The sequence below is a fragment of the Priapulus caudatus genome, unplaced genomic scaffold, assembly GCF_000485595.1.
Source record: "Priapulus caudatus unplaced genomic scaffold, Priapulus_caudatus-5.0.1 Scaffold2919, whole genome shotgun sequence".
Taxonomy (NCBI): domain Eukaryota; kingdom Metazoa; phylum Priapulida; class Priapulimorpha; order Priapulimorphida; family Priapulidae; genus Priapulus; species Priapulus caudatus.
The window spans coordinates 1-10,204 of NW_014579980.1; positions in this window are offsets into that span (position 1 = coordinate 1).

Consider the following 10,204-nt stretch of genomic DNA (forward strand, 5'->3'; position numbering starts at 1 on the left):
TGCAACGCGCAAACAGTTCGGAAACCGGAACTGCTCGAGACCGTGACCTCGCTTATTGGTTTTATTGCGCATGCCATACATTGGGGCCCATATAATATTGGGAGCCATGTTCTCTATCATTGAACCACTAGTACTACTAGACTACTACGNACGCACACACAACACGCGCGCGCAATCACGGCACACACACGCGGCCACCCAACGCAACCACACGCGCGCGCGACACAACACTGCCAGCCGGACTACACGCAGCCGCAACACACGCACGCGCTACACACCCGCGAACGACACACACAGCCACACACACACGCACACACAGCCACACGAGCAGCGGCACACGCACATGCGCGCGCACATACACACACATTCGCGCGGCACACGGCACACCGACTCCTCCGCTCACACACACACACACACACACCGCACACACTACACACACGCCACGCACGGCGCGACACAATCACACAGCACGACAACACACACGCAACATACCACACCACGAAGCACACTACACATACAGACATACACAGGCACTGTTATTAGTGGGTATAGCGCTATACTAATGTGGTTTGATATTATTTGGTGAGGGCGTGGAAGCTGTGGAAGCCATAGGCTTTAGAGCTCTTTAGAAGGAAAATATGCTGCTAATGGATACTGTTACCAGCTATTTCTAGACTTGGATTTCAAATCGAAGTAATATTACGTAAAAGACAATTTTTCCCGTATACAATGCTAGAATATCATTTGGCTCTAGAAATGTGTATGGTGTGAATGAAAAGAAAAAATGGCGTGAATAAGATGTACGTTATGGCCCATGCCGTTATGCAGGTAGTCGATCAAGGCTGACAATATTTACCCGTACCCAAGTCACACCAGGCAGCACCACATCAAACACACATTCGTAATAACAAGCAGACGCCATAAACACGCCTCACTATTACACGTACAAGACTGGCAAAATTTGATATATGAGGCTACTCGACTCTAGATTTACTGCAATACACGCCTATCCTGTACTTACTGGATAACAAATCGTCTATTACCCACACGTACTGTTAACGCAGATACCTATATTTAATGTTATACATTAATTAAACATCCAGATGAGACATGGATACTAGAGAAGCGTTGCTGAAAGGAGTGTTGATTCCCATATTGCGGCTGAAGCGCAGATCTTTCGCAGCATGTTCCCAGCCAAGGCGCACGCGAACCGCGGGAACGACTCCTACGACAAGTAGCAGGGCAGGCTGGCTGCAGCTATTGGATCCAGTGCGCCGAATGAATTGGCGCGCACGAGATCCATAGCTGCAAGCGAACAGTCCGCAATTAGTGGGGAAGCAGAGGTAGACAATTTGGGACGTCAACAGTGTGACTTCTATAAAAACTGTAATCGAGTAAATCTGTTCGTAACCGAGCTGTGTGACGCGAAATCAAGAAAGAGCTGTCGAGAAATTCTGCATTCGCGAAACCTTGCCCAGTTAATGCAAACGCTGTCAGAATCAAGCGAAACACCTACCGACGCTCTTCGGCGCCCGCAACGCTGCAAGCGTTTTATGCAACGTTCCAATGGCGGGGCTCGTACAGGGAGTTTGAACAACGCAGTGCGCGCCTGCCCGCTGCCTACTACCGGCATAGACTGGCCACCTCTCGCCACGCTCTCGGCTTAGCTTAAGTCACTCAATGGTCTAATCGAGGTGGGAGCGAGTCCTAGTCTATATATAGGCCTTTGCACCTCGCAACCTCCTGAAAGAGAGTAGGCTAATACTAGACAACATGAAAGATCGTAGGAAAAAAAAGAAAAAAAAATAAATAGATTTCGTGATTTAAGTTAGCATTATATTTTTATTGACCAACGCTTCAGTGCCTGTGTCTAGTATAGCCTAGGGGTATTCTAACGCCTAGCAAAGAGCGTTTCTTGGCTAGTAGTATAGTAGTCTAGAGTACTAGTGGTTCGATAGAGAACATGGCTCCCATATTATACTGGGCCCCAATGTATGTATGGGCATGGCCAATAAAACCAATGTCATTTAGCATCAATCTAAACTATAATATTATATCAATATAATAGGTTAGGGTATGGTTAGGGTTCGTCATAGCTCTAGATACTCAATAGCCGCTTACATTACCTGCCGCTGCAGACGACCGCTTCGACCGCACAGATAACCGGCAGCGCAGTAATGTAAGCGGCTATAGTACTAGGAGCTAGTTCGTCATTATAGTAAAAGTTAGTTAATACTAGTAAACAGAGTTAGTCCATTATTACATTACTATTAGGCTCCTGGCGGTCGCTGGTAGTTACTAGTAGCTGAGTACTAGTAGTTGGCTGGTAACCTTAGTAGTACTACTACTAACTAGTACTAGTAGTATAGTAGTAAAGTGGGGGCGGTCGGGTAACAACGCATACTTTGCGTTACACACGCCATCTGTACACGGTCTCTAGTGCCGGCTAGTGGCCTGCAGTCTAACACCAAAGATTCTAGAGTGCCGTAGGCACTAGACGGTTCACTCTACGATCTTTGGTCTAAACATAGTGTGTGCTGTACGTGCGGGCTTGATCTTGCCACGGCAAAAACATTCGCGGGCGCTGCGGGCAAACCAGATGAGACGATAATCAGCTCAGCTTTCGTGTCCAATTGACTGTAGCGCACGTTCATTATGCCAAAAGTATCTCTCGCTAACACTAAAGTTATAGTAACTCGAGCGGTACAAAATCGACGGCGAGGGGCAGTCTAAGCCTAATTAGCCTCTTCTTTTCTGTGCAAATTCCCTCGAACATCCCTCCAGAAGAGAGACTCGTCGCCCGCATCTATGGTAGGGCGTATAGTAGCGAGATAAATCACGGGCGTGTAATTACAACAACATTCAAAATGGTTTTGTAATCAAAAAGAAAGCGAACGCGCCAACGCAAGGAAGACAATATCAATTACGACGCATTGGAGTTATTCTTCGCCGCTACGTGGCATATCCAAAAGTTTGTTCCGTCAAGCGCCACAACTCCTGAATTGACCGATAAAGCACGCGCCGTTTACATAACCACTGGAAATGTTTCGAAAACGGGGAGCAGCGTATTCGTTCTTAAATGGCGCACAGGTGGCCGCATGTTCGCAGGCTACGCGCGGATATCTGCTGGGGGCGGAACGTCAAGTTCAACGCTTACGAAATTTGAACGGCGTCATTTGACGAGGGGCTACCCGCGACGCGGTGCGGCACCCTGAAAAGGTTGCGCATTTGCCCCAAATATATTTTGGCACGTTAGGCAGAATGAGGGCTAATCACAAAACTGAATTATATTTAATACCTAAATTCTATTTAAACCGAACGCTGTCATTTAGGAAAAATTATTGGGTGCGTGTGCGCGCGAGTGTGTGTGTGTGCGTGTGCACGTGTGTGCGTGAGAAAGAGAGAGACACACAGGGAGAGATATTCTACAAAGTGAGAAGGTGAAAACGGGGAAAGAGTGAGGGGAGGGAAAAAGGAAAATAGCGAGAGAGGAGGGCTCAGAACCTTAAGCCCGGCGCACACGTGAGTAATGTAATTACAATGTCAACTAACAATAATATAACAATAAAAGCAGCATTATTATACCAGGATTCTCCACACACCTTCAACGCACGTATAATATAGGGTCTTGAGACACGCCTTCAAAGCTGAATCTAATTGCAACGGCCCATACAGTAGCATACGGCCCATACGGTGACATGCCTCAATTGCGACATGCGTTAATTTAGGCCTACAGCTGTGTTTACTTTGAACAATCCCATCACAGACATGTTGAACATGACCAGGAATTCTTGTTTTTACCAACCTTTCTCATTTTCTCTCGACCGTTCTGACACTTACCAGTACTCCCTTCGTAACACCACGTAAGTTCACTATAGAAATAGCATAAATTAATAACTCCATATCATTAGTTTTAAACATACAGTTTAAATTTTAACTTATCGAGTTCAGTGAGACATAATGATAATATTGAAACCCCCGTTTTGGGTCTAAATTAATCGACTCCGTTCAAGTATTTTTTCTTACGTTCCCGTCTGGTTCTTACAATTCCAACCGCACACTCTGCTAATCGGTAAACTGTCCGCAGCCACTTATATAATAATTAACTGGTTCGCGCAGGTTTACACGCAACTCCAGGAATCGATTCCCTAGTTCTCGGCGTCGCTTCTGATATGCGCGACCTACATTTGTCTGTTGTACCTTGGGGTCAGAATGATTACTCCAAGGTTGTACCTAGTATCTCTCGATAACAGTAAAGTAAACACCAGCGAAACTAGTGCAGGCTCGTAAGCAGGTTTTTTTTTACGGGAGGGTGCGATCCAACGAGTATACGGACCTAACGAGCGCCGGAGGCGCCAGTCTCTACGGGGGGCCGGGGGTATGCCCCGCGGGAAATTTTAAAAATTAGGTTGTCATATATTGCATTTCGCGCGTTTTGAAGGCAGTATGATATGAAAACAGGCAGCCAAAGGCGAACCTCAAAACGTGGACAATATTAAAAAAAAATTTAAAAATTAAAAATTATTTTTTTTCGCACAAAAGTGGACCTCCGCAGCCTGTGTCCCTTCCCTACGGGCCTGTAGTGCAACGCTCATAAACGTTCACGCATCATGACAACTAGAGGCTTTATACAAAATGGCGTCCGACGAGCACGCCCCACGCGCAAGAGGTGCAGGGAGAACGTAGCAGCATCACAGAAGCAACATTTGGACGCACATGGCACGAGGCACGCCCATCTTGATGCCGATGCGGCCGCAGAAGCAGGAGCAGCAAGGAGGTGGGACGGCAACGACGAGCGGAGACTGGAAGATCGATGCGGATGAGCTGGAGCGATGCTGCGGCCCGAAGACGAAGATGCTGATCCTGAACTCGCCCAACAACCACGTCGGCAAGGTGTTCGACGGAGACGAACTACGCATGCTCGCCGACGTCGCGCGCCGACGCGACCTCGTCGTCGTCTCGGACGAGGTCTACGAGTGGCTGACATTCGACACGCGCAGCCACGTTCGCGTCGCCATGCTCCCGGACATGTGGCAACGCACGCTCACCATCACCAGCGGCGGCAAGATGTTCAGCGCGACGGGGTGGAGGACGGGCTGGGTCATCACCTCCAACACCTTCACGGGTCCCGTCAGGTCGGTGCTCGGAACCTCCTTTGGTATCGTTCACACTCCGGCTCAGGAAGCGATTGCTATCGAGTTGGAGCGAGAGCTGACGAGGTTGAATAGCTATGATAGCTACCTCGGTAGCTTTACATCCTCGATGCAGCGTAAGCGGGACTTGCTCGTGAAGCATCTCGAGGAGGCTGGGATCCCGCCGGTTGTACCCGAAGGCGGTTACTTCATCATTGCCGATTTCTCCAACGTTGACGAGCACAGCGGGGAAGCGGAATCGGCGGACGGAGAAGCCAGAGACGTCAGCTTTGCGAAATGGTTGATTCGCGAGCACAAGCTGTCCACGATATCAATCAGCGCGTTCTACTCGCCTGCTAACCGACACATAGACTAGAACTACGTTCGACTCTGCTTCATTAAGAAGGACGAAACGCTGCAGAAAGCGTGCGATATTCTGAGACAGTGGTCGCTCGCAAAGTCACAATAGTACGCCGTCAAAATTTATCGGAGTACTGTACGATTGCACCCGATGTAGGGCAATGGACTGCTATGGCAGACATGCAGTCACATTCTGGAACTCGTAGGCGATTATATAGGCCCCCCTACGCATTTTTTTCTAATGGGGGGCTTATGTCGAGCTTGCGAGCCGACTCGACTGGAAGCAACTGGATTTCGAGCAACTGGAAGCGATCGGCAGCGACTAGTTGCGTCCAGTTGCCCACTGTTCTATTCCGAGCCACTAGTGGCGGCCAGTCGCAGGCAGACGCGTCGCAGTCGACCGACCTAAGCACTGCAGTCGCAGTGAATTGCAGCCAGTTGCTTCCAGTCGAGTCGGCTCGCAATCCCGACAAGACGCGAAAACACTGTAGCTATTTAAATCGTCATTTCTGTGGAAATTATTCGATCTGGATTGTATGTTATCAGCATAACTAAAATGAGATAGACTAAAGTAGTCATATGTTAATCAACTATTCAATCAACCACTAGTGTTGTTTTTTTTAGTAAAACGCGGGTACAATAAGTTGTTATTCAAAATGCATTATAACAAACTGCACAGAAACGAAATATATATATATATATATACTAAGAAATACGGTGTCTCGTATAAGAGGAAACTATTAATGCATTTTTTCCAGTAGCAAATCATCATTATATCGTACATTTTATTTACCTTTCCTATCACATTACACGCACATAATTTCATCACAAAAGGGATGAAATTAACGCTTATATACCAGATGAGCAGTCTACTAAACTGTTGGCACATTAACGAAAGAGAAGGAAAATATTACAAATTCAATTTCACATGTATTAAACGTAAAGATTTTACATTTAAATGATTGCATGAATATTTCACAAGCACTGAATGTTTGGCATTCAGAAAGCAGCAGATCCACAAAAACGTTCAAGCAATCCAGAAAATGTTTACAGATGACTATGTGTGTGTGTGTGTGTGTGTGATTGATTTATTTCGATGATTAACATAGCATACATTATATCAATAACAGCATAAATAAACAAAATGCAGCTAGAAAATTAATTAGAAGTCTTGTTCTTAAAGGTTTTGGGCATTTCTAGAGGATTTTCATACAGAGTTGACATTGATACGTGTAGTATAATAATATTCATGTAATTGCTTGACCACGTACTAAACTTTTCATTTTAACTCGAGGAACTGTAGGAACTTTGTTATGTCTTTTTATACTCGCTACTTTTATGTTATAACTTATAGCCTGGCTCTGGTATCCGGTCTTTCATCTGGATTTTTTATCTTGTCTTCTTTTCTAACAGTTTGTAAATCTATAGAGCAATTTCTTAAGAAGTCTGGTTATGTAATAAATCTCATATATTAGCAAGCTAATTTGTTATTTTTCATTTTTTGGCAAAGTACGCATGCAAGATGTCTCCTAAAACATAACAGTTGTAACATAGACCCCCATACAGACTACAAATTTGACAAGGTAAATTTGTGCAGTGTGTACACGCTATCCCGCTCCCAATATGTGCTGGCCCGCACCAATTTGGCCCCGAAAATGAAGGAGTGCCAGGCGCGGGATAAGTTATCCCGCACCAAGCTGTGTCTGTACGCAAAACATGTGGGTTATTTAGGTCACAATTGCTGTGCCGGGTGACGTGGCGAGCTGAACTGAGAACTGATGACTCATTTAAAGGGATCGTTTACTCTAGGTTCTAGGGTTATTTTCAGTTTATTTAGGTTAAAATTATGCTACATAAAAAGTTTCATGGTTCAATCACCATTCGAAATTTTTTTTTCAATGTTTTAAAACTAACGACTACACCGACGGTAGCGCCACTCAAAGCGCACGATCTGAAAAGTTGCGCAAAACGACTTTTCAGCCAAGGGTTACAGACCGAGGGTGTTTCTTATTTATTAATTTAAAAGCAAAAGGATTGTAATATCTTATAAACGACATATAGTTTCAGTTATATTATGGATAAATTTGTCCTAAAATGAACATCGTTCGGTTAAATAGAATTTAGGTATAAATATAATTGCACGTTTGTGATTAGCCCTCATTCTGTAACGTGCAAAATATATTGGGGAAATGCGCAACCTTTTCAGGGTGGCAGCACGGTCGCGGGTGTCAATGACGCCGTTCAAATTTCGTAGCGTTGAACTTGACGTTCCGCAGCAGATATCCGCGCGAAGCGCGAACAGCGCCACCTGTGGCGCCATTTAGAACGAATACGCTGCTCCCCATTTCGAAACATTTCCATGGTTATGTAAAATCGGGGTGTTATCGGTCAATTCAGGAGTTGTGGCGCTTGGACAAACTTTTGGATTATGCACGTAGGGCGAGAATAACTCCAATGGTCGTAATTGGAATTGTTTTTGGTTGGCGCGTTAGTTCTTTTTGTACAAAAACCATTTTGAATTTGTTTAATTACACGCCGTGAATTTATTCTCGTACTATCGCTACCCATAGATGGGGCGACGAGTCTCTCTTGGAGGGATGTTCGAGAGAATTTGCCACAGAAAGAAGGGCAATTAGGCTTAGACTGCCCCGCCGTCGATTTTGTAACGCTCGAGTTACTATAACTTTAGTGTAGCGAGAGATACTTGGCGTAATGAACGTGCGTACCAGTCAATTGGACACGAAAGCTGACTGATTTATCGTCTCATCTGGTTTGCCCGCAGCGCCCGCGAATGTTTTTGCCGTGGCAAGATCAAGCCCGCACGTACACGGTACAGCACACACTGATCATCAGTTCGTTTAGACTGAGCCACTAGCGGCACTAGAGACCGTGTACAAGATGGCGTTGCGCAAAAGATGCGCTTGTTACCCGACCGCACTACACTACTAACTACTAGTACTAGTAGTAGTAGTACTACTAAGTTACCAGCACTACTAGTACTAGTACTAGTAACTACCAGGACCGCAGGAGCTAATAGTAATAGTAATAATGACTAACTCTGTTACTAGTATTAACTAACTTACTAATAATGACGAACCTAGCTCTAGTACTATAGCCGCTTACATTAACTGCGCTGCGGCGTTATCTGGCGGTCGAAGCGGTCGTCTGCCAGCGCAGTTAATGTAAGCGGCTATAGTACTAGAGCTATGACGAACCCTAACCATAACCCTAACCTATTATATTGATATATAATTATATTTAATTGATGTAAATGACATTGGTTTATTGGCCATGCCATACATACATTGGGGCCATATAATATTGGGAGCCATGTTCTCTATCCTTGAACCACTAGCTACTACTAGACAGGGGCGGCGCCAGGGTATGTTTCTGTGGGGGGGCAAACAGGGGCGTGTACAAGGAGCACGCGAAGGGGGGCGCTCCTGGGCTCGGCTCTCCCCAGAAATTTTTGAAATTAGACGCCTCAGAATCGTTTTTCCTGGCGACAGAGGGGGGGGGTCCGCGACCCCCTGGACCACCCACTGTACACGTCCCGCGGAACTGTAGACTATACGTGGCGCTTTGCACGAACGGTGGAGTCGCGGGGAGATTCATGATTCATCAAGCTGCGTTACGCAAAATATTTTCGCGTAAATCTTGTGTACGCCATCGACGCTTTGCTTAGTTGCGACTTCATCAACACAGCTATTTAGTAAATTTTTCGTATGAATCTACGCCCTGCGACTCCACCCGTCAGTTGATCGAAGTCTCTCTGCGCACGTTTACAAGCGGGCGTTTCTCGGTCATGATCGTGATCACGTTGCCGACAGTGTCGGCGTTATCAATGCTAACAATTTACGTAAACCTTTGCGTAACTTTACGACGAACGAGCTGGGACGGACCAGGGGTCCCGGACCCCCCGCTCGCCCTTGTATAGTCGGCGACACCGGACATCAGGAAAAACGTTCCCAGGTGTTTCCGCACCTCACCCGCGCCAGCATCGCCAATTCTGGAGTATTTTAGGTTGAGAGAATAACTAATAATATGTGATATATGTGCACGCATTAACTAATTTCTCAACCTTGAGAAAAGTAGGGAAGAGATAAATACACTCTCCACCACCCCTCACTAGACAACCAACAGGGCCGGCCCGCCTCTTCTCTGGACGGCCTTTTTTTTGTCATAGCTTGCGCATCTGTTATTCGTTATAATGCGAGTTCGTAGTTAGCCGGTGTACGTGCACACGCCGCGTGGCGCACTTGTACGTGCACACGAACGCACTTGTTACGTGGCACCAAGCACGCACGTGTTACGATACACACGCACGCACGCACGCCCGGGTACGTACGCGAGCCACGCACGTGTACGTGGCACACGCTACATGCACGGGTACGTTGCACATACACGCCTACGCCACGCACGTGTACGTGACACACGCCACGCACGCACGCACCCGCGTTACGTGCGCTGCTCGTTCATCGAGTGTTGAACACAATCATACAAACGAAAATGAGGCAACTAATTCACATCCCCCAGCACGTCCTGTTGACAGCTAGAGCCATATGCTTTTACATACAAAAAGAGGCCGTCCAGATTGGTTGATATGGTATGTGTCGCAGCAGCATGTGATTGGTTTATGCTACGGCATGCCCTCAACAGCCAGCAGCTACAAGTGGCATAGTGGATTTACACTGGTAATTCTATCAACACTT